Source organism: Coptis chinensis, chromosome 1 (genome assembly GCF_015680905.1).
Source record: "Coptis chinensis isolate HL-2020 chromosome 1, ASM1568090v1, whole genome shotgun sequence".
In the NCBI taxonomy this organism is placed as follows: Eukaryota; Viridiplantae; Streptophyta; class Magnoliopsida; order Ranunculales; family Ranunculaceae; genus Coptis; species Coptis chinensis.
The window spans coordinates 62,212,274-62,238,295 of NC_141456.1; the positions used below are offsets into that span (position 1 = coordinate 62,212,274).

Sequence of the window (26,022 nt, forward strand, 5' to 3'; positions counted from 1 at the left end):
CATGTATAACTAGGGATTAGAACGACCAATTCTTACCGTGAGAACGTAAGAATTGGTTTACAACAAATCTACGCTAGTTTATTAAGTTGGAGTCAAGGTGGAATCAAATTCCCCTAATTCTCTATCTAGATTCAACTCTTAGCAATTTGTCATTTCGTTATTTGTAGCTTGTTATTTGAATTCACATCGTAGTATAAATTCCATCATTACTCTCATTAGACTTTGAATAGACTCGTCAATTGTAGAAAACATGAATGCTAAAGGACTAGGAGTGGAACGAATCTTCTATTCCAACTCTACGTCAATATATTCGAGAGTAGAAAACAAATATCTTTGATAAGTAACAGTTCAGTTTATAGTTTTACTTGTGTTTAGAGTTTCATAGCTTTATTTGTGAGTAAAACTATCATTTTACTATTATCACGCCCTCCACAAGCCATTCTGAAGCGCACCCTGCGCTCAAGAGCCTGGACATCGTCCAAGGCATGACCCCGCGCCCTGCATAGGCAAATTTGGAGCGCACCCAGCACTCAAGCGCCTGGACATCGTCCAAGGCAAGAGCGCACCCTGCGCCATTGTAGTATAATTCTGAGCGCGCCACGTGCCCATGCCTATTTTGGCAAGATTCTATTTTTGCGGAACTGCCAGTTTTGCATCATAAGTTTGGGTTTTTGGCAAAACCAAACACACGAGAGATAGCACAAAAGTCAGAGAAAAGCTAATCTTGAAAGTTCTCAAGATTGAGAGATAACTTTTACAGAGAGATAACCCTATAAAAAGATAAGAGTGATCTAGTAAGGTGAGAGACTGAAATGAGAGATTGTAATATTCCTTCCCACTTTATAAAAGGACTAGCTCTTGTGGAAGTAGACATCATTGGCCGAACCACAGTATATCTTTGTGTTGTGGTATGCGTTTCATTCTGCTTTACATTATTATCTGTTGTTAATAGTTGTTTAGCGAGTTGGGCATGTTAGCATAGGTTGTAGTTGATATTTAGAAATTTGTCTGGAGTTGAATTGTGTTCAAATAGATGTGTAGTGGGGAAATCGATTGATATTGGTGTAAACCCCAACACTTCACCGCACCCTTCAAAAAGCCACATGCAACTATGTCTCGAGCTAATAGGTCACAGGTGCTTCCTGAAGCTCCAATTGTCCCATCGAATTTTCCATCAACACTATCTCGTCTTCCAGCTGTGCCTAATCTCGTTCACTAGATTCAATATGTCATTTATTGTTCGATACTAACGTATATGCTATATGTAATAGTTTAACTAAAGTATGATGCAACTAGTGGTTTAATGGGTAGCTTAGTTACCCAATTGAAACTTCTTCACCTGGTTATTCCGGTTTTACCCTTCAAAATATGTGGCTGAAAATCCTGCGCATGCAAAATTTGGGTGCACCCGACGCACCCTAGACGTCCTCATTAAATAATATAGCAAATACTTATTGAATTCTATATTTTTAGTCGAGAGAATTGGAAGGTCTACTAATTAGTTCTTACTACTACAAGGAAATAAAATCAAGAACCTTAGAAAATGAAAAACTACAAGTCAAGTCATGATTAAGAGACAATGAAGATTTTAGATGTGTTAAATCGAGTGGTCCATGCTGAGCCAGATTGAACATGCATAGATTATAATGGATGAAACTAAGGATTCGAATAAATATTCCTATAAGGATTATATCAATTAAGTTAAGTTAAAACTTGAAAAATCACTTTGAACATATAGCACTATTTTATTTAGAATATAAATAGCACACCACTATCATCCAAACGTAAATGCAAAAAAATAAAAATAATAATAAATAAATAAATGTAAGCAATTGAAAGAAGTCATGGCAATTTAAATATGCATGGTACATTACATGCTTAGAATAATTTTGGGCTTACCCCCACTAGATGAGCCAATTAGGATCCCCCATCCGAGATGGGAAATTAGCCCCCCATAAAAAAAAAAAAAAAATGGATTGACCGTGTACTTTTTTGTGTGTATTTGGAAGGGAGACCATAATTTCCTATCTAGGGGGGATGTTAACCAAATAATTAAAATGAGTTACACAACCCAAATTTATCATCATGATGAAATCACGGGTAATTTCTATCTATATATAAAGCAAGGAAGGAGCTTATACATACTCCCTTCTAACTTGTTACAAAAATCACATTATTATACTTTTATTAACGAAGCAAATTGACTGACATGGCAACGTGCTATCATTGGAAGTAAACAATTCCCAAAGAAGTTGAATTCTGATAAATTCGAGCTCATGCCTTCTTATAGAATTCTATTACCGAAATGCCAAAAGTAGAACATATAACTTTATAATCAGCAAATCCAGCTCCAAGTGACAAATCCTTAAACTCCTTCTCGGTCCTCTCTTGTCCTCCTCCAGAAGTGTGAACCATCATAGTGGTATCAAGACTGAATATGTGCTTCACAGCGACATTAGTCTCAGGGTATACATGGATAATTGAATCCAGAATAATCATCTTTCCATTGGCGGGCAATGCATTGTAACAGTTTTTCAAAACTTTCAAACAATGTTCATCGTTCCAATCATGAAGAATGCACTGTGATTCATATACACAATACAGATAATTAGTCAAGCCTATATAATTATACACATAAAAGATAATTTGTCAAGCCTGTAAGACAAAATATGAAACACAAGAGCTTTTAGCTCAATTAGTTGTGTATCTCTCTTCTCATGGGAGAAATTGCAAGTTCGAATCCTACTAAGTATTAGTTGTGATTTCTTCTTGTGTAATTATGTGACGGGCCTTATCACACCCCGAATTTCGACAGAATTCGGAAAAAACAATATTTGTTCCCGACTCTTCGATCTTCGAGGTGTGACGCACTCTCAACTCCCAAAAACCCATAAACAGTTTAAATATGCGGATAATTAAAAACCAATAAAAATTTTAACTTAAACAAAAGTCCTCTTCATTACAAAAATTTACAAATAATATTAGGTTACAAATCTCTTTTCAATAACTCTTTATTTAAATACAACTGAAAAATATAAAACAACATTTGTCTCAACTAAAAATCTATTACACCTTAAGGAAAAACAAAACATATCCTGAATGCGATGCAAGTGCAAACCACAAGCAGAACCAACCTTCTTCAACATGAAACCTGTCAAGACTTATCAACTATGTTCATTTAATGAACACACCCGATAAGCAAACATACAAATCGGGTCAGCATTATAAAAATGCTGGTGTGAGTAGCTCTAAAATACAACATATACTTATACATATACATACACAATCCATAAGGCAGTTAGTTCCTCCATCGAGGCGCCTTAACTTTCAACGACTAATACAACATCCTTAAGTATAATAATTAAGGCAGATAGTTCCTCCACTGAGGCGCCTTAACTTCCCACTAACCACACAACAAACTATACGCATAATAAATAAGGCATGTAGTTCCTCCATCGAGGCGCCTTAGGTTCGAACTAAACAAATAACCAACCAAACATATTATATACGTACCGCATTTCATGCTCAATTACAGAGTGGGTCGTCTCTGCCCAAGTAATTAGTTTGACCCACCCTTCATCAAAACCATATACAATCATCTATCTAAAGATATATCATTAACCAACATGTTACCATAATTATATTAATTAAGGCTTTCTTTGCGTGTCCCTAAAATCACGTCGTATCTATGTCTTACCTAGTTTCCCTGGCTACCACAATCGGTTCCCAACGCCGAACATGTACATCCACATGCCTCCCCTTACATAATGAACCACTCCGTGCGTAACTACCTGGCGGGATGCGCGACACCGTAACCCTCACACGAAAGCCATTATGTAAGCATCGCCATTATTAGGCATAAAATATCGCAAGATCTCGCGTTCTAATTTTGCGAGCGGAACAATTAAGCCACTATCAAATTCGCCCGAGGGCTATTCAGATTCTTCAAACGCCAAAAGGGCCAATCAAATTACTTTCGCCCAAAGGGCCATTCAGATTCACTGAAACGCCAGAAGGGCCAATTATATCACATGAGTTGTGGTAGCTAGGTTATAGGATTTTCGTTACGTAATTTATTCAAGTGTCATACATTTATATCTCATAATAATTCCACTATATCACGTGCAGGTCAAATACCTTATTCCACTAAGCCACAATATTTAAAAATATCTCAATTATATCTCATAACCACTTTCATTCTTTCACGTGCCAATATATTATTGCACTACGCCACACTCCCGTGGGAAATATCCACAAATACTCTACTACCTCCTAGTAGCATCTCACAGATAAAATAATAGAGCGTTTATATATTTATTTCTCCAAAACTATTGCATTTAATATATATATATCCCAAGATATTATATAATGTCACAATTGCTTCAAACATATCGCATACATTTTTATAGCGTTTTAGGAATATTATGTCTCCTAAAGTTTCTATCTCGTCACGTGTCAAAATATACACAATATCAACGTAAAATCTTTCCTAGATAATGACAACCAAATTTATACAAGCTTCGACAATATTTTATTAGTACATTTGTCCATAAAAAAATCAAATAGGTGAAAATTTGAAAAAAGTCAACATTCCACAGTCAACAGTCAACAATTAAAGGTCAAAGTCAAAGTCAACACGTCATTGTCAAAGTCAAACTGTCGTTTCCATATTCAATAGGTTCATGGTCATAGTCATGGTTCATGGCTAAGGGCAAAGGTGCATGGTTCATGGGCTCATGGCTAAGGTCATGATTCGGACCCACTAGCCAAGCCCAAACCCCAAACCTTATAACCCAAAAGTCTAAATGTGGAAAGACCCATTGGACCCATTTTTAAGTCATATGGACCGGTCCAACCAAAAAGAAATGAACTGGTCCAACACAACTAATAGAATCTAGCCCAACAACTAATATAGAAACCGGCCCAAAACTAAATTAGATTTCGGCCCAACACAGAAAATTAGATTTCGGCCCAAACAAAACCAAAAGGCTTTGGCCCAAAGCCCAAGCCCAGCCGATCATCTCCCTCACCAGCTCTCTTCCTCCACCACCAGCCCAAATTTCGGCCACCACAATCTCCACACACCACCCCTTTTTAACCAAGCGATTTTGACCCAAATAAAAAACCAACCAACTTTAACAAAAGCCCCCACTCAATTCGCTACCGAAATCTCACTCCCTCTAAACTAGATCTGTAAATCTTCATCCTCCATTAATGGCTTCTACAACCTCCGACAGCCCCCACCCAATCCAGTAATCACTCAAACCTCAACAACCAACAATTCAACATCAAAAAGTTCAAACATCTCAAACATGAGTTCGTTCTCTTGCTGGGGCGACGCCATTAACACTTCTCCAAGCTCCCAACCGCCCCAACAAAGACTCAAACCCCTCACCACAAGTCTACTTAACCCATCATCACCAACAACAAAACAAAAACAACAATACCGGTTACATAAAATTAGATTGGCGATTTTGGTATTGGGCTTTATCCGCCATTAACGCCCATGAAGCTTCGACAGTCAATACGACATAGTTTCAGATTTAATCGTTTATCAATACGACAGTTTATCAATACGACAGGAGGAAAAATTATCGACAGTAAGCATAACCAAAAATATACTTAGCCCGAAGCCAAAACTCTGACAGTACCGTAGGTTCGGTGAAAATTTAAAAATATAACCACTCACCTATATTAACAGCTCCTACGAATTCCTCCTAGTCCGAGTCGTCGCGCTCCAACGCTCGAGCAAACAAGCCGCCTCCATTTTTATTATATTTTATTCTCTAAACATCCTATTCTCTAGAAAATGTGATTATATATAGACTCGGGCCCAGAAATTAGGCCCACATATCCCAAATCCAATCCAGCGAATTTTAAATAAATAAATTAATTAATAAATAAATAGAAAAATATGTATTTTAAATACGGGCGTTACAAGCCTTTGACTAGGTAAGCCTCTGGGCTAGAGATAGGGTGCTGCTACGATAAATGGACTAAGGAGCGAAAACAAATTTTCATAGACAAAGTGGAGACGGTTTGGTTTACTCAAAATGATACATCAATGAGAGCCTTCGGGTTAGGTTCCCTTTAGGAGATAAGCCTTCGGGCAATGTAAGCCTTCAGACTAGGGTCTTTTATTGTAACCAGTGTGAGTCTGCCTTAACGCTCTATAAAAAAAACAAAAAAAAATATGATGGAAAAGGAGGTTGACACTAATGTATTTTGGAGGTTTTATACTCACTACTGTGTGGCACGTGCTCATGCATGAGAAAGAAAAGAAATGGTGGGGGTAGTGAAGCCGTTATTGTTGACTAAATTTCATAATTACATTTTTATCCTAAAAAAATTAGATATTTACTCGTCTATCTATGAACTAATGCTGGTTGGAGTTTAATTTTTTTTAATAGGGGCAAAACAGTTTTGAGAAAAAAGTGACCAAGAGATTTAGAGATACATAAAAAAAAAATAGTTATACCCTCCTCCCCTGATAGTTTCAATTAGGATTACCCCCGCCCAATATAACTTGAATTAGTGATTCCCCCTCCAAATTGACGGTGAAACACAGTCGACTAATTTTTCCGTCCTTTGACCAGTCAAGGCACATGAAATTACATACATTTATATCATTTTATTCTCCTATTTTTTTTATTATGTTCTCACTGTTTTTAATCAGTTAATAAAAATGAAAAAAGAAAATAATTAAAAAACAAGAAAATTAAAAATAAGTGGGGCTCACAATAGAAAAATAATGTTTTTTTAGTTTTGTGAGGCCACATGAAAATAAAAAGAAAATTTGATATTTCTCTTTAAAATTATTTTTTTCCCTATGGGCCCATCATAATGAAAAAATACTAATTTCTCTAAAAAAAATATGGGTCCCACAAACACTAAGTCCTCACTTCATTTTTTTTTATTTTTTTTATTCACTTTAAAAAACAAGAAAACTATAAATAAGTGGGGCTCACAGTAGAAAAAAAAATTTTTTTTAGTTTTGTGGGGCCACAAGAAAATAAATTTTTTTTGGTTTTTCTCTTTAAAATTGATTTTTTTTCCTATGGGCCCCATCATAATAAAAATAATAATTTCTCTTAAAAAATGTGGGTCCCACAAACACTAATCCTCATTTATTTTTTTTAGTTTTGTGGGACCCACAATTTATAAAAAAAATATATGAGAGAGTAAAAGGGTTAAATATCCATGTGCCTTGATGGTCGGAAAAAGTTAGTTGACTGTATTTGACCATCAATTTGGGAGGGAATCACTAATTCAAGTTATAATGGTGGGGCTAATCCTAATTGCAACTATAACCCAAAAAATAGTTTTTCAATATTGGAGATAGATGAGGGGTCGCGGATGATTAAAGTAATAGAGATACGTGCATATTGAAATCAATTAATTAGCACGCAATGTAACTTTTATAGCAAAAACAACTTTCACCACCACAAACCACCACGCAAAACCTCCAAATCAGCTACAATGCATAGAATATTACTTACCTTGAGCGCAGTAGAAACAACTAAAAATTGAATATATGTTGAGGGGAAAGGAACAAATGAGAGATTTCTCTTTTCTCTGAATCGGGTCAAAGGAATGATGATTTGGGTTCTTTTTTAACCCATTGTTCTTACTTCTTCCCAGTTCCCACATTACATAATGGATCAGATTCATGGACTTTGCCTTCGCTCGTGGTTATGATTTTATGTTTGAGACTCAACTAGCTTGTGTCTTTAAGGAACAAGATGAAGATAGAGGTTTAGGGTGGTCAATGGAGAGCTCCATTACATACGCCTAGGCGACCTAGCCGTGTTATAGGTGCAATTGAAAATATTAGGCTTATGTTGTTCTTCTCTTGCTGTGTTCATGGTTAAGGTTCAAAGAGGCTAAGCTGATTTCTTACAATTGTACTAATTTTCTTAGGTGATCTAAGTTTCTTAGTAATGGACAATGAACTCCTCCCCCCAATGATCATACTCTTGGGGTGGATTGTAAGCTCGTAAGCATTTTGCTATGTTTTAATGAAACAAGTAGGGGTCTGCCTCAGTCTCCAATATATATATACACACACCACTGCCCAATTTTTGCCTGGCAGTTCTTGCATGCAATTTAGTTTGCTAAGTTTCTCGGAAAAGTTTCCCAACGATAAGAAGACCAAAAATCAGGTACTAACTTTTTAAACAATTGGAGTCTGGCTTTGTAAGTGTAAACCCTACCACAGAATGATCTTTAAGAATTTTTTGTGACTTAAAGAGAAATTCATCGTTGTTATGGAGTATGGACTTATGGTACAATGCGGGGTGTGTGTGTGTGTGTGTGTGTGTGTGTGTGTGTGTGTGTGTGTGTGTGTGTGTTTTGAGTGCTTATTGGTGCATCAGCGTTCAGCACTCGTATGAGAAACAATTTGATGGAGCGAGTTGATATTCTTACTTTCAGGAAAATGGAATCTCCTTTCGGAACACCAATGAACATGTCTCCCTCAATGTGCTCTACACCTGCACAGCTAGAATTGAATAGTTTAGATGTATAAGAAACGAAGGAATTAAACGAAAACATATATAAAGGAACAGGAACAAAACTAAAGGCTATTTCATGTATGTAAGCATTTGGAAAATCGGCAACTTAAAAGAAAATAAAAACTAAATTGGGCGACATGAATTCTATAGTATCGTCACTGAATCCCTCTTATTTTTTTTTCTTCAATCCAAAACTTTTATTGACAAACAATTGTTACTCACCCTTCTGCACTTAACAAACTAAGAGTCTGTTTGTTAAAATTTTACTAATGGAAAGGAAAGGTAAGACCCTTCATTATTTAACAGCAAAAAAGATTTATAATGACAAAACAAAAAATGAAAAAAAATCATAAATGGGATTACTTCACCTAGATATGCTGGTGCATCTTTTATCACATGAGGCAAGTCAAAGTTAATGCCTTTAACTAACGGATGTTTTTCAGCAATCATGTTGATTGTGGCACCAGTTCCGCCACCAACATCAACCACAGTTTTCAAGCCCTCAAATCCTTTGTAAATCTGAAGAATCGTCTTCATTTGTAATTTTGAGTGAACCGACATTCCTGTGTTGAACAACTTGCTCGTTATAGGATCTCTTCCGTTGTAATCAATTAATGTCATTCCATGACATATGTTGAAAGTGTTGGAATCTCTTAAGTATTTCTAAATACTTGTGTGTGTGTGCAAAGTGGAGGAGATGAACAAAGTGTGTTCTCTCCACTTTAGCGCATAGAAGATAGTCCCACATTGGTTATCCACCACTAGCAAGTGAAGTATAAGAGACATTCCTCTACCATAAGGGCGTGCCCTTAGGGTACAAATATTTTTGTGTTAGGAGGGAGGACTCACCCAAAGCAACACATGCGCGCCCGCCCGCCCGCCCGCACCGGGTTGGGTTTGGGCTTGGGCTTGGGCTTACTGCTGTCTAGTGGGTTAACCAAAAGCCTAAACTTGTTTTTGCTTTTGCAGCAAGTTTCGGTTTCAGTGTCCTAGTGTGAGTTGGTCTCTTGACCGACCATGTCCTTGTTCTAGTTGGACTGCTGTGACCGACCTACCTCTATAAATACAGGGGTTGTGCGTCCATAGAAGGTACAGTTCATAAAAAACCATCTCAGAGAAACAGAAACCATAACCTGCCCTATTTTTCTTCTCTTCTTCCTATAGCCGCCAGAGAGAGTTATATTGCTATTCTAGTGCAAAGTCAGACTGCTATTAACCATTGAATCCTGTGAGGAAGACGCCACTGCTGCCTTTCTATACCACTGGAAGGGGCGAAATCTTTCCTTAAGGACAGCCTAATCCGCGCCTTGGTTGTTACCTGTTACTTCTGTCCTTGTCTCTTTATTGTTTTCTTTATTCACATCCAGTAATCTTAAGGAAAGATTTCAAGATGTCTACACTAGCAGACACGCCGAACAAAGAAACCAATTATGGAGTCTTGGAAGTTACTTTGACTATGAGAGATGTTGCACCTCTACTGAATGCTCGCAACTTACCCAATGTGTCAAAGATTGAATCCTTCAATGGTTCACACTTCAAGCGATGGAGAGAAAGGGTGTTCACAACCCTGGATGTACTCAACTATGCAAAGTACCTCACTTATACAGCACCCGTGGAGGGTTCTAATGATTTCTAAATAAATCAAGCTGCTTGGCTCAATGGGAATAAGGTATGTCATCATGCTATTTTGAGTACCTTGTTCAATGAAATTTTTGATATTTATTGTTCAAATAAGAATGTACATAATATATGGGAGAGTTTGAACAAAAAATACATAATAGAGGATGCTGGTACTCAGAAATATGCTATTGGGACTTTTCTAAAGTTCCAGATGAGAGAGGATAGAGATGTAACGTCTCAAATCCATGATTATCATGTGCTGATTAATGATTTGAAAACTGAGGGTATTAATTTACCCGAAACCTTTGTTGCTGGATGTTTGATTGAGAAACTCCCCGAGTGTTGGAAACACTATAAAATAGTATGAAACATAAGCGCAAGCATATGACTCTTGAGGATGTGATCATTCACATTCACATAGAGGAAACGAACAAGACTCGGGATGATGTGTTGTCTAAGGAATTCCATTCTAAAGCCAATATCATTGAAGGTAATCCGAGCAAATCTAACAAAACCTCTAAAAAGTAGAAGTACAACAAAAATAAGAATTTCAAGGTCAAAGGCACTTCTTTTAAAAGGAGTGGTACTGGCAATGGAAATTGTTATGTTTGTGGTAAACCTGGACGAAGGGCTTTTCAGTGCAGGCACAAGAAAGACACTGATGATCCTCCCAATGCTAATATAGTTGAGGGAGATGATATTATTGTTACTGTGGTATCACAAGTGTTCATGGCCACTGGGAAGAAGAACTGGGTACTAGATTCTGGTGCCACCCGCCACGTCTTTGGTGATGTTGAAGCCTTCTTAAACTACATACTAGTGAAAGATGAAAAGGTCGATATAGGTGACTCAAGGTCTGTTCCTGTTGAGGGAACATGCAAGATTCTTCTGAAGTTAACTTCAGGGAAAACCCTTTCACTTAGTAATGTTCTTCATGTTCACGAGATTAGATTCGCCGAATCTGATTTCGCGGTCCTCCTTGAGAAAAGTCAAGGCGTCAAGGTGACTTTTGAGAGTGACAAGTTCGTTCTGACAAAGAATGAGGGGTTTTGTTGGGAAAGTTTATTGTAATAACAGTGGTCTTTTCATGTTGAATTTACTTGACAACATTATTATTAATAAGAATGAATCTGCTTCTGCTTACTTGCTTGACTCTTTTAATATATGGCATGGTAGACTAGGACATGTGAATGTTCAGTATATGAAAATGATGAAAGCATGTGGTTTATTGTCTGATATTTCTGATTTTTCTAATGATAAATTTGATATATGTGCTGAGACTAAAGCCACAAAGAAACCCTGCAGAACTGTTTCTAGAGATAAAACTGGATTACCAACTCTTATTCATACGGATTTGGGTGAATTCAGAAGTACCATGTCTAGAAGGGGGAAATTTTATTATATTACATTCATAGATGACTTCTCTAGGTACACCATAGTATATTTACTTAGAAACAAGCATGAGGCAGGTGAGATGTTTCTCAAGTACAAAGCTGAAATTGAAAACCAGCTTAACTGTAAAATTAAAAGACTTTAGTCTGACAGGGGTGGAGAATATGAGTCTAACCCCTTCCAGGACTTTTGTGACAAGAATGGCATTATTCATGAGACTACTCCACCATACTCTCCTAAGTCTAATGGAGTAGCCGAACAGAAAAACAGAATACTAAAAGAGATGATGAATGCTATGCTTGTAAGTTCTTGAGCTTCCCTGAACTTGTGGGGGGAAGCAATCCTATATGATTGCCATATACAGAATAGGATACCCAACAAGAAAACAGGGAATAAGACACCATATGAATTATGGAAAGATCATGTACCTAACCTGAAGTACTTCAAAATGTGGGGGTGTCTTGCAAAGGTTCTAGTGAACGAACTTAAAAAGAGAAAATTGGGACGTAGAACTGTTGATTGTATGTTCATTGGTTATGCTCATAATAGTGCTGCATATAGATTTTTAGTAGTAAAATCTGATAATAACCTTGTCGATGCTAACACTATTATAGAGAGTAAAAATGCTAATTTCTTTGAGAATTTGTTTCCTTTGAAAATTGGCATTGAGAGGTTGGTTGCTCCTAGTGAACAACAATCAACAGATCCCAAAATTTCTGAACAAGAAATTCAGAAGAGTAAAAGAGATAGAAAATCCACCAATTTTGGTGATGACTTTTCCATGTTTCTTCTTGATGATGATCCTATGACGTATAATGAGGCAATCAATTCTCAAGATGCACCTTTCTAGAAAGATGTTATAAACTCAGAACTAGATTCGATTATATCTAATCACACATGGGAGATAGTTGATCTACCTCCTGGGGCGAAACCTATACGTTACAAGTGGATCTTCAAAAAGAAACTGAAGCTAGATGGTTCCATTGAAAAATACAAGGCTAGACTAGTAGTCAAGGAATTCTCCCAGAAAAAAGGCATTGACTATTTTGATACTTATGCTCCTGTAACTAGGATTTCTTTTATAAGAGTTTTAATGGCTCTAGTTGCTATTCATAATTTATTATTCATCAAATGGATGTAAAAACTGCATTTTTGAATGGTGATCTTGATGAAAAAATATATATGATGCAGCCTGAGGGTACTATAGTACCAGGGAATGAGCAAAAAATATGCAAATTAGTTAAGTCTTTATATGGGTTGAAACAAGCGCCAAAACAATGGCATGAAAAGTTTGACAGTGTCATGATGTCCAATGGATACCACATAAATGATGCTGATAAATGTATTTACTTTAAATCTTTTGATGTAAATATATATGTGATTATATGTCTATATGTGGATGACATGTTAATCATGAGTCCTACCCTTGATGTTGTGAGAAACACCAAGATGTTCTTATCCTCCCAATTTGAAATGAAGGATTTAGGAGAAGCTGATGTGATTCTTAGAATTAAAATTATCAGAAACAGTGATTGTTATACGCTTTCACAAGAGCATTATGTTGAGAAGTTTTTGAAGAAGTTTAACTTTTATGATAGTAAGCCTGTGTTGACACCTTATGAGGCAACTAGTGAACTTCAGAAAAATGATCAACATAGTGCCCTTCAGTCTAGATATGCCCAAATTATTAGTAGTCTCATGTACTTGATGAATTGCACTAGACCTGACATTGCTTATGCAGTTAGCAGGTTAAGCAGATACACTCATTGTCCTAGCAAGGAACATTGGAGTACGTTAAAGAGACTAGCCAAGTACTTGAGAGGAACAATGAATTACGGCATACGTTTTAGACAAACTCCACTTGTGATAAAGGGTTATTGTGATGCAAACTGGATATCTAATTCTCATGATATCAAGTCCACTAGTGGTTATATTTTCACCCTTAGTGGAGGTGCAGTCACTTGGAAATCTTCTAAGCAAACCTTGATAACTCGTTCAACCATGGAGTCTGAGGTTATTGCTTTAGATAAAGCAAGTGCTGAGGCTGAGTGGCCTAGAAACCTCTTGGTAGATCTTCCTATTAGTACAAAATCGCCTCCAGCTGTACCTATGCATTATGACTATCAGGCCGCAATAGCAAAGGCAAAGAGCAAATTGTATAATGGGAAAAGCAGGCATATCCGTCTGAGACTACAGTTTATAAAGCAGCTGCTGGAATCTGGAGTTGTGGCTCTAGATTAGGTGAGGTGAGAGTTAAATTTGGCAGATCCTCTAACAAAACCGCTTAACAGGAGACAAGTAGTTGAAACGTCGAGGGGGATGGGACTTTTGCCTTAGATAGAGGGCGACACTGACGACAACCCCACCTATGTGATTGGAGATCCAATGAAGTAGGTTCAAAGGGAAAAATAAGTCACCTCGTCGTTCTGGTATGCTATTGTCTTTCTTTGAGACGTCCCACCCTATGACTAGATATCATTTTTTCTATACTTTGTATAACTTGAATTGCAATGAGAAAGGATGAGTTATTTTACTCTTATTGGAATCCATAGTCCATTTTTTTTTTATAAGATAGTGTATTTTAACTGCAATGTACACTTGATGGATATCCACCTACATGAAAGTAGAACTGGGTCGGTTCTTATGAGTATTTGGGCAAGTACTCCAGAGCATTCATGGAACACAGGCAGCGCAGGGGCCAAAAAGCGCAACACCGCAGAACAGGCATATAATGAAAGAGCAGTGTGGGTGCATGTGATCTATTTTACTTCAAGGGGATGTTGGTTCAAAGATTTTTTTAATCCACCACTTTCACGTATTATAAGACATGTTATCCAATGACTGGTTCAAGCCCGTAAAACACCAGTATCTTATGCATTGTTTTTTTCGATTCTCTCTGGCATTTCGTTAACCTAATTCTTTTGTAATATCCTATTCCAAAATAGTAGGGAACTATAAGTATTTTGAAATAGTGGGATTGTTGGAATCTCTTAAGTATTTCTAAATACTTGTGTGTGTGTGCAAAGTGGAGGAGATGAACAAAGTGTGTTCTCTCCACTTTAGTGCATAGAAGATAGTCTCACATTGGTTATCCACCACTAGCAAGTGAAGTATAAGAGACATTCCTCTACCATAAGGGCGTGCCCTTAGGGTACAAATGCTTTTGTGTTAGGAGGGAGGACTCACCCAAAGCCACACATGCGCCCGCACCGCACGCACCGCACCGTGTTGGGCTTAGGCTTGGGCTTACTATTGTCTAGTGGGTAGTGGATTAACCAAAAGCCTAAACTTGTTTTTGCTTTTGCTGCAAGTTTCGGTTTCAGTGTCCTAGTGTGAGTTGGTCTCTTGACCGACCATATCCTTGTTCTAGTTGAACTGCTGTGACCGACCTGCCTCTATAAATATAGGGGTTGTGCGACCATAGAAGGTACAGTTCATAAAAAACCATCTCAGAGAAACAGAAACCATAACCTGCCCTATTCTTCTTCTCTTCTTCCTGTAGCTGCCAGAGAAAGTTATATTGTTGTTCTAGAGGGTAGTCTGTTCTAGTGCAAAGTCAGACTGTTGTTAACCATTGAATCCTGTGAGGAAAACGCCACTGCTGCATTTCTGCACTACTAGAAGGGGCAAAATCTTTCCTTAAAGACAGCCTAATCTATGCTTTGGTTGTTACCTGTTACTTCTGTCCTTGTCTCTTTATTGTTTTCTTTATTCACATCCAGCAGAAAGGGCTCCCACCATTAGCAACTGCATCCTTCAAGTAGCACCTATAAAGTTGTGGATAGCTGGGTCAGCTTATATTTCTTATAAACACTATCAAATAGGGATAGAATTCTTAGAAACCCTATTCCAATTCTGTTGTTGTTATGAAAGCTATGTGCCTAAAAATAATAATAGCAAATTTCGAAGTCTTTTTAAGTAGCCAACGTGATTCAATTACCATTACCATGTATCTAGCTAGAAACTTTGTGGACTGTATGGGCAATACCAGGAGCAATCTAGTCGTTTGTAACAATTGTAAAGTGTAGATCTAGAGGACATTGAAGTAGCTAGTGGAACATATTGATTTGAAAGTGGAGCATCTATATTTACCAGCTTTGAATAAAAACTTGGCTCATAGTCGTGAGAGCCAAAGGAGCCAAAGAGGCACCATCTTCATTCCTAATGAAAAATTTACAAACAAGTGCAAGCCCATATAATCTCTCAACCCTTCCGACATCTAAATTGCGAAGGCTGGATTTTAGCACTTTGCGACTAGCAAGTAGGCATAGCATACGGTCGACCATAATAGGTGCATTTGTGCTATTGGTAGAAATTCGAGAATTGAAGCTATATTAGAAGGGGTGATATAATCACCGTGGTCAAATTTGGCAATGACCTCAAATACATCAAGCTCTATAGTTGCTTTCAATACTGTAAGATGCAAGAAGAGAATCTAATCAATTAAGTTTCTTCTTTATTCCATTAATGGTTATTACACTGTTCATTCTCCCTTTCTCTTTCCGTTTACATGTGAGAAATAGAAAAAGTAAAAATGGGCAAATGAATCTGTCTTCTCTTTCTTTTGTCTCCACTCTTTTTATAGTTGCCCCACCTGTGTCCATCCAATAGCTTTTTGACATGTGTCCATCCTTGTCTCTTTCCTTTGTACCTGAAATTTATCATGAAGCTCATGCCAATATTATATTAGAACTTTATTGAAATAATGATGAATATAAGTATGTACGATATTTGGCCACCACATCGCCCCCTCTCAAAATTTTCAAATTTTATAAGTGAAAATTTGAAGATTTCGAAAAGCAATAGAAAATAAACTTGAAATTCGTCATTTTTTTTTTTTTTTTTTTAACAATGTGCCTAATATCAACATTTCTGCGAATACTAGGACTTTATGTGCCTAGTATCTGCCTTGGATTTTGATACTAGGTCTTTTGATGATATGCCTAATAACAACATTTTTGCGGATACCAGGACTTTATGTGCCTAGTATCTGCCTTGGATTTTGATACTAAGGCTTTTGACAATATGCCTGGAACCAACATTTTTGCGGATACCAGGACTTTATGTGCCTAGTATCTGCCTTGGATTTTGATACTAGGGCTTTTGACGATATGCCTGATACCAACACGTCTATCGATACCCGGACTTTATTGACGATATGCCTGATACCAACACATCTGCGAATACCATGACTTTTTGACGATATGTCTGATATCAACATTTCTGCGGATACCAGAACTTTTTGTGCCTAGTATCTGCCTTGGATTTTGATACTAGGGCTTTTGACGATATGCCTGATACCAACATTTCTGCAGATACCAGGATTTTTTGTGCCTAGTATCTGCCTTGGATTTTGATACTAGGGGTTTTGACGATATGTCTAATACCAATATTTCTACGGATACCAGGACTTTTTGTGCCTAGTATCTGCCTTGGATTTTGATACTAGGACTTTTGACAATATACCTGATACCAACATTTCTGCGGATACCAAGACTTTATGTGCCTAATACCCACATTTCTGCAGATACTAGGGCTTTAAATTGAATTTGATTTAAATTTGAAATAGAGTTCGGAATAGGATTTTGATAATTAAATTTTTTTGAATTTGAAATAAAATTCGATTTTAGTAAAAGGAATTTATGAATCTAAACAAGGATTTTGACAATTAGATTTTTTGAATTCGAAATAGGATTTGATAAATGAAATTTTGGATAAAAGAAAATTTTTGAACTCTTCAACCAAATCCAACTGATCCAAATCCCCAAGTGATATGTTTATATCGGTATTTTCCCAACCTTAAATCATCAATGAAATCTTATATCGACAATAAAAATTAGTATCGGCATCCAAATTAGTGCACCATATCTGCCTCGAAAGACTAGTGTCGGTTACCCAATTTGTCGCCCCCAAGCGCTGATTTTATATCCAGCTATCAAATATCGACTGTAGCGATATCAGCCCAAATAATTCCAACATCAATATCTCTGCCCATGCCCAAACCCAAGTGAAACTATATCGAACATGAGATTTTGACTCCAAGTGATCAATTTCGACCCCCAGTATCGAAATTTCAATTATATAACAGATTCCCTTTATATCGGCTATCCTCTTTAATCTCAAACTTCCGAGTTCCGACATACCCATTATTATCCAATCCAAACTAAGGGTGGAATTTGAGCCGAGGGCTCAGAGCTCGGCTTGGCCTTGGCTCGTTTACGTTCGGCTCGAGCTCGCTCGTTTACTATATGAGCCAAACTCGAGCTCAAATTAAAGCTCGTGAAACAAATGAGCTTGATGAAGTTCGGCTCGTTTAGCTTAAATAGCATATTTATAGTGTAAAATAACCGAGCGGCTCGGGCTCGGCTCGAGCTCGTTCGTTTAACTATATGAACCGAGCTCGAGCTCAATTTAAAGCTCGTGTAATTAGCGAGCCAAACTTGAGCATGGTAAAGCTCGGCTTGTTTACCTCGAATTCCACCCTTAATCCAAACATTCCTCATCATCGTAGCAGTGAGGTATCTTCCCCAAGTGAGTTATACCGGTCCCTAAATGATTTGTTAGTATCGGCTTTCACCACATTCACCAAATTTTTAATCTATATCTTATTTCCTCCAAACAATTAGCACCACCCATTCAACATCACAAACTTATTCATCTCCTCAAACTTTCTTTTAATATCTGTACCAAGGTTCATCAAAATTCAAAACCATATTCACAACATATCAGTCACCATCTGATTTGTATCAACTTCATAATTTCCATCATCAAAATTCACCAACTCAATACTAAAAAACCCATATCCAGTCAAATTAAAACAGATGAATGAATTTGGTGTGACAATTTTGACGAGGAAAAACTTATCTCGACAGTTCGGTTGATTGATGAAACTTGATCCTTTTTCTTGTAAGTAATCAACTATTTCTTGTTTCGGCTTCAACTGATTTCCGACATCCACCTTCGGAAACCGATGGCCCAATCTCGAAAACGAGGTCTTGATGTCGCTCCAAACTGTACCGACGCCACTTCTGAAATTTTTTGACCGATACCATGAACTCGATACCATTTGATGAAGTTTCGGGAGTTGAGTATCGAAATTTGGTTGTTGAATTTGATTCTAGTATGATGGGTTTCGGTGTAGAAATTGGGTTGTTGTCTTTGTTCAGTATCGGCAGTGAGGATGATTGTGTAGTATCAGTGTCGAATATTTTTGAGATCGAGTAGACTGAATTGGTCATTTTCGAGACCGATGCCAACCTTCTGAAAACTGCTGCACCCGAAATTGAATTTGATTGTATCGGTATCGAAAACTGATTTCTCCTACTGGTTTGACTCAGTATTGGTATCGAAATTGTTGTTATTTTTGTTCGGTATCGAACTTGATTGTTGGGATTCGACTGGTATCGAACTTTGGGTGTTGTCTGGTATCGAACTTTGCTGTACGAACAAAACCTGTACCAGTATCGGTCTTCATCAAGTATTTCGCCCCCAAGTGTTCTAACTGTATGTGCCCAGAAGCTCAACTGAAACTCCTCTTGTCTTTTGATATTTGAAAATCAACCAGTCTCATCTTTTTTATCGAACCAGTAGTAATCCTTGAACTTTCATCTGAAAACCGATGCCCACTTGTCTTACTTGGGCCCCTTTCTGAAATCCAAACAATACACCCAATTAGCCGATACCTAGTATTGAACTTTACAGATTTCAACAGTTCTTTTTCTCGCAGTTTACTTAAACACCATACATTACTTTTGGACAAGGCCCAAAATTTCGATATCGGTGTACCCAAAAACCGAAATATATCGGATATATCGGATATCTCGGTTTTTTTGGTGACCAGTCCAAAGTTTCTAAAATATCGGATATCTCACCGATATATCTCGGATATCTCGCCGATATATCTCGAATATATCGGATATTTCAGAAATTTCAATATTAAGTTATTAACAATTGGTTAAAAAGTCAACTGATATATATCGATTATCTCGGAAATATCGATTATATCGGCGATATAAACTTTCATATCGAAAATTCGATATATCTCGAAAAAAAAGGGGTTCAATATTCGGTGGATATATGTCGGAAATATCGATATCGGTATACCAATTTACTGAGATATCTCGGCGAGATATCGGATATCTCAGCGATATTTTGGGCCATGCTTTTGGATACCCCACCAGTAAAAACATAATCCCAAGAACAGCAAACATAACCGAATTGGGTTGTAAGAATGAACAATTTATATAATGGAATTGAAATTCACAGACAAAATTTGAGGTTGTTTGAAAGAAATAAAACTTTAAAGAGTTTAAAAAACTTATCCCTCAAATCCATCAAAAGAATTCAAAGCTTCTTAAAAATCATTGCTCAACAGACCTAATAATCTGAAATAACCAGAAATAAAGAATGATTTCAAGCAACTTATCTCGTTTTGGTTGTTCCACGCTATCTTTGAAATCGATGCTTGAAGCTTCTTCAAGAAGCTTTAATGGTGGAACCTAAGAAGAACTTAATTGAAACCCACTGATTTTCTCTTCATCTAGATTTGCTCCACAAGAAAACTTGAATCTATTGTAGAATCTGTTTTCTTGAAGAACGACGGTGCCAATGTAAGATGCAAGAAGAGAATTTAATCAATTAAGTTTTTTTTTTATTCCATTAATGGTTATTACACTGTTCATTCTCCCTTTCTCTCTCGTTTGCATGTGAGAAATAGAAAAAGTAAAAATCGGCAAATGAATCTTTCTTCTCTTTCTTTTGTCTCCACTCTTTTTATAGTTGCTCATCCAATAGTTTTTTAACATGTGTCCATTCTTGTCTCTTTCCTTTGTACTTGAAATTTATCATGAAGTTCATGCCGACATTGTATTAGAACTTTATTGAAATAATAGTAAATATCGGTATGTACGATATTTTGCCACCACAAATACTATAGGCAAGTTTGTTGCAGTACATAATTGCATGGTATATAAGCATGCTTCCTCTTCTTCTTCTGGTGTAAGGTAGTTAAAGTTTTGAATTGAACTCATTTTTCTTGGTTTTGGTGTGAAGTTATTATTTGTGAAGAACTGGTTGAATGTTGTAATGGAAAATGGACATGGCACATTGGGTTTAAATAGAAAATCCATATTAAAAAAAACTCATGATATTTGGTTGTTACAGTTAGAGCGACCATCATCGAACAAAAAAGAAACAGTTACAGCCACCTTTTTATTTTTCGAGAATATACAGTTAGTTAGAGCCACGCAATTGATGTCTACAAATTTTGCTTTATTAACTACTAGATATAACCCGTGCCGTACGGCACGGTTTGAATTTAAGTGATTTTACATAAGTGAAGCTATTAAGTGAAGCTCCAAGACTACTAAGTGAAGCTCGCTAAACATTGATTTTAATGGTATCTTGATCGGGCAAGTCCCATTTTGCGATCATTCTCTATTGGTGACCTTCCTCGAGCCTATTTGATGGGATGATGGTCTCCACTACATTATTTCCACTTCGGTGGTTGTGGTGTACATAGTCTGCTTTCGAGAGAGCCGGTGTCTGAATTTGCATGATCACTTCCCTCTTCTAGTTTTCCAAGTTATTACTATCGCTTTTTGCAACACTTTGTGTTCTTTCATATAGTTACGATTCGGACACCATTGAGTGTTCCATAGGTGTTTAATCGATGCAATTGTTCGATTTCAAATATTTATAGTGTCTTTTAAATTGTGAAAGACGGAGTTGACCTTAAACTTTTTAGAAATCCATGCCCATGTTCCTTTGTAGTGTCACATTCTCGCAATAACAAATGATCAAGAGATTCTTCTTTACGCCATCCCAATCCAAGTAGGTAGTAATTACTTTAAATGTGAATTCCATAAAAGCTTGCTCTAGCAGACCTTTGGCCTAGTATATCATTTCCCATTCGTGCGGAACTCATTATAAATTGTCCCTTCAGATCCGGAGTGCAAACTCGTAATCCTTTACACCTTGATTGCATTTACGTAGGTTGTTAATGTTCATGGCATCACCTTGTAGTAAGTGAAATATTTCTCTTTGGAAGGCTCCATTCTAAACTAAATAAAATCTAACTCAATTTTGATTTTGATTTGCATGCATCCTTTTGTGAAGAGACTCGAACTCCCCTATAATCCCTCCAAAGGTCTATATGAGAACCATCCGCAATTATCCATTGAAAGCTAATGGACGACTTTGCCAAATGGAGGACTTCTTGTTCCAAAACTTACCTGGGTAACAAATTAAACCATGTCAGATATTGCAGAGGAACAAACTTCAACAACAAACTAAACCAAAATCAGATAACATACCAATTGGAATCGCAACACAAAGTGTTTGTGCATGTCTGTGTCACTTTCGATTCGATCCTTATTGAGTTGTTGTACCGTGGGCCAAAGCAACCTTAAAATTTGACAAAAGGGTACCTTAACAGTTGGTTTTTTGTTTGTGTGAACACATTCGATGATAATATTAAAGAAGTAATAGGAATTGAAATAGATTGAATCAGAAAAACTAAAATAGAATGAAAATATGGGAGGAAGTATACAAGCGAATTGGGAAAAAAAAAAAAAGTAAATTAGGGAGCCCGCACCAAACTATCCGTCTGTCTCCAGTTATGGAGGTTAATAGGTTATACAGGGGAACTCTAATTTTAAGTTAAGGAATCGAGTTGAACAGAAAATTATATATATAATAGAGTTCATACCGGTTCGGTAAAATCCCCTCATATTGGAATTCAGAAAGCAAGGAGGTCTTTCTCTCAAAGCCGAAGCTCATCTCAAACCAAAAGCGATAGGGAAGATCGGGGATAGTGATCGTAAGTGATCATGTTTTGCAACCATTGATAGGATAATCGCGTTTGGTACAATATTACAACATAGATGAAACAGTGGAGGGAATCCCTATGCATTGGGGGCATCAAAGTTTGTTCCGACTTCTAATTTCTAATTTGAAACTATGTATGTATCAACCAACCACATGCACACTTCAAAGATTGGAAAATAAAGAAAGAGAATGAAATAGCTTAGATGGAGTTGTTTGGCTAATTAATTTAGTCATTTACGGATTTCAATGAGACATACCTAATCGACAAAATTACATTTGCACTCAACCCTCGATTCAGCAAATTTAAAATTGTTCACGTTAACCATTTTCTATGGAGCTGAATTTTGAAAAATCAGATCGAGAACCTAATGAAGCTAACAGTTGCAAGCATTTTTAGCAAGTCAGTATGAGGTCCATGATTGCCAACCACCCAATGGATGCAATACAAAGATTAATAAAATTGTCGTCAAGAATGTTCCAATTCCCTAAATTGTTCAATCTACACAAGTACATACAATTTGCGGGTTGGCCGCGATACAAATTCTATAGCAAAGGAAAATATATATAGTAGCAGTCTAACACCTAAGTTAAGTACCATATGTTTTCACAAAAAACAAAGAATAAAAAGGCAATAACTGAAATGACTCCATTAACGGATTTGAGTCGTTTACTCTCCTTCTAATATTTCTATCACAAAGTAACCAAAAATGGGTAGTCAAGATTCAAGAGTATATATGTGTGACACATTAATCCATTTTTGGTATTCAAAATGATATAGTCAGGGTATATCAAAAGGAAAGGAAAAAAGAGGACACACATCTAAGAAGGTTGGAGTGATAATTGCTCACCTTAATTCTTAGACGTTGGAAGAATAGTTTTTGAGATTAATTGAAGCCTCGAGAATAATGTTGAAAGCCTCCAATTCAAACAAATTACATGGTAGAAAAAAGACAATCTCTGAAAAATCAATGCTAACTTGACAAAAACCAAGACTTAATCTCTATCAATATAGAAATTGAGTGTTACTAAAAATAGAGAAAATAAGATAGCAGAAGAACAAAGTCACACTAAAGATATCATATGAAAAACCAAAAAGTACAGTGAAATAGAGAGAGAGAGAGTACCTGAGTGCAATGTATTCATTGATAGTATGTAGCTTCCTTGAAATCTCTGTCCACATTTCAACCAAGATTAGTAATCAAATTTCTAAACACTGAATTTTGGTCTATAAAGAAACAACCAAATGCCTGGGGAGAAATGAGTCACAACTGAACTGAGGGAAAAAGTGAGATGATTAAAATTTAGGAGGAAAAAAAACATATAGGAAGAACTGAGAGACAGATAAAGAAATCAAAGCAAAAAGGGAACTATGCATACTCTTGAAAATCCGAAACAGTTTTTCGACTATTTAGTAATGCCCATAGTTGAAGCCCATCTCGTTAGGCTTTCTTTTTGGAAACTCCTTAATTACCATACTTAATTTTTTCTTCATTGTAAAACTGAAACCCCAGACTCCCACTTTAAAAGTTCTTAGGAACGTATATCACTATATCGGGGAATAAATTAGATTATAAACCGCAAGAGCCATCTACTTTCAAAGCCCTCTTTCTTTTCACTTTCCTTGAACTGTTGATACACTATTACACCCTAATAACTAATTTTAAATAAGAACATGGAAGTGCGCAATTATACTCACCATGTACCACAATTTCAGGGGAAAAGAAAGAATTATTGACACCAAGTGGATAATAATGATGATTGTTTTATTTCATATCGAAGTCAAAAGTGTGAAAATAAAAGTAAATATGTATAAGAATGAAACAAAACATTGTAGGGCTAGACACGTGAGCAATATGTTGGAGGAAGTAAAATGAGTAAATTTGAGTGATTAGCAACTTATGGTATATTCTTAGTACCCTAATTGAAATCCAAAAGCAGTCGTTGAAGAATACATACCAGGGAGAAGATGGAGTTCTCCCACTGGAATTCTTTGTCTGAGCATTACTGGCGAATGAACAACTGTGTTGGGAATGTTTAGGAGCGAGGAAACAGTACCAGTAATAGCATTCATGCGAAAATAATAGATAAACTTATCTGTACTGCTATATTGTGCCTCGTTCTTTAAGAATGTTATTGGACCTTGATCAAGCTTCTAGAAGAGACATAATTATGTACGCAAAACTTAAAAGAATGAATAAAAGCAACTATATCAAGAAGAGTTGAATTTACCAGAGGAACACTCGCATCAATGATATACCTTTCGATGCTCCAGAATGAAGCCGACAATGCATAAGTTGGGGAAAATTTACATTGAAGGAGTGGGCTGAGTCCCAAAGAGTTGCTGAGAGCATTGAGATCATCAAGGCTGAAAGTCAGAAATTGGCAGATATATAGATCCTGTTAATATTTTAATAAAGATTTGGGACTAATTTTCAACACGATATCCGCATAACTATAGGTCAGGTCAAACTGGCGGTGATTATATGTCAATATAAACCTTCCAGGCGGTCAATTAACCATAAAAAGCAAGTAGCATAAATGCCTTTGGACCAATATAAGGGAAAAAGGAAAAAAAATAGCACCAAGGGGTTTGAGATTTTACATGATGTCCGCAGCTAGAAGCCATATCCTTTGTGCTTGTAAGGAAAAGGGGGCATACCGGTGGACATCCATAAGAAAGATTCACGAGACCTTAATAACTTTTTCCAAGATTTGATTGCTCCTGGTTCCCCCTAATTGATTTATCAATAGGGCAAAATAGCCCATTAGTTCTTCCTAGCTTACTGTAAAAAATGCTTTGATTTTTATAAATAAAACGTACACAAGAATAACAAAAGGCTAAATAAAAGACCTACATTGTTTTTTCTTAAGACTTAATCATTGAAAAGTCCCATAATGATAGCTAAGAAGTAGGCTGTAGGCTCTTATATATATATATATAAAATAGTTTGGGGCACAAAGTTTGGGAAAATATGTTGCATCTAAAATGTATCAAACGAAATTAATAAGTTAACCTACAATGACAGGTCCTTAAATCACTGTAGAAGTTAGAAGAGATAAGATGGCAACATGAAAGTTGGACCTTGTTATCGAATGTTGAATTTTCAGGTGGAGATGTCCCTCTAGAGGTTGCTTGGGATTATATATGGCACACTATGATGGAAACCTTTGGACGGGGCCGGTTTATTTGTGCTAAATGAAGCAAGCATTGTAAAGGGGTGGTGAAAGAGGCACCTTTCTACTAATTTCCCATTCCTAGAACTGCTTTAAAAAATGCCTCTAGAGTAAGTGCATCGTTGTTATGTTTATGTGGAATATGCTAAAAAAAATCAGGCGGTTAAATGAAAAACCTTTAAAGGAAAGGCGTCTCTTGTTACCCCAATATATTAAAGTTCAATGTTGCTTTATACTATGCGGAAATTCCGTCAAAGCTGCAAGAGCAAACTCCGTGGCTTATCGTATAAAGGCATATTCTTTGACATAATTTGGTAAAAATCACAAACCGAAAAGAGAGAAATATAAGGTTGTGATCATAAAATATGTGGCGTCAAGATACAATCAAACAGAGTAAAGGGGTGTGATTATCGCCGCTATCAATTACCTTGAAATTATGAAAAGCTCGAGGAGGAATATTGTCGTTAAATGCCTTCATTATATCCCAAGGTCCATC

General features: G+C 36.7%; 1 long non-coding RNA gene and 1 pseudogene across 3 annotated transcripts; both read right to left on the reverse strand.

Annotated features, from left to right (window-relative positions):
- Positions 1–2,274: 2,274 nt before the first annotated feature.
- Positions 2,275–9,074, reverse strand: LOC147524867 (O-methyltransferase 13 pseudogene; annotated as a pseudogene).
- Positions 9,075–21,578: 12,504 nt separating this feature from the next.
- LOC147524868 (uncharacterized) lies at positions 21,579–26,022 on the reverse strand. 3 transcript variants are annotated; one of them, XR_015197443.1, is made up of 7 exons: positions 25,954–26,022; positions 24,955–25,084; positions 24,610–24,717; positions 24,309–24,504; positions 23,477–23,522; positions 21,839–21,929; positions 21,579–21,757 (listed from the first exon to the last, which is right to left on the reverse strand). It is a non-coding gene; the product is annotated as an uncharacterized LOC147524868 (long non-coding RNA). The 3 variants fall into 3 exon arrangements; XR_015197453.1 differs by having other exon boundaries at positions 24,309–24,693; XR_015197456.1 differs by lacking the exons at positions 21,579–21,757; positions 21,839–21,929 and adding an exon at positions 23,199–23,268 and having other exon boundaries at positions 24,309–24,717.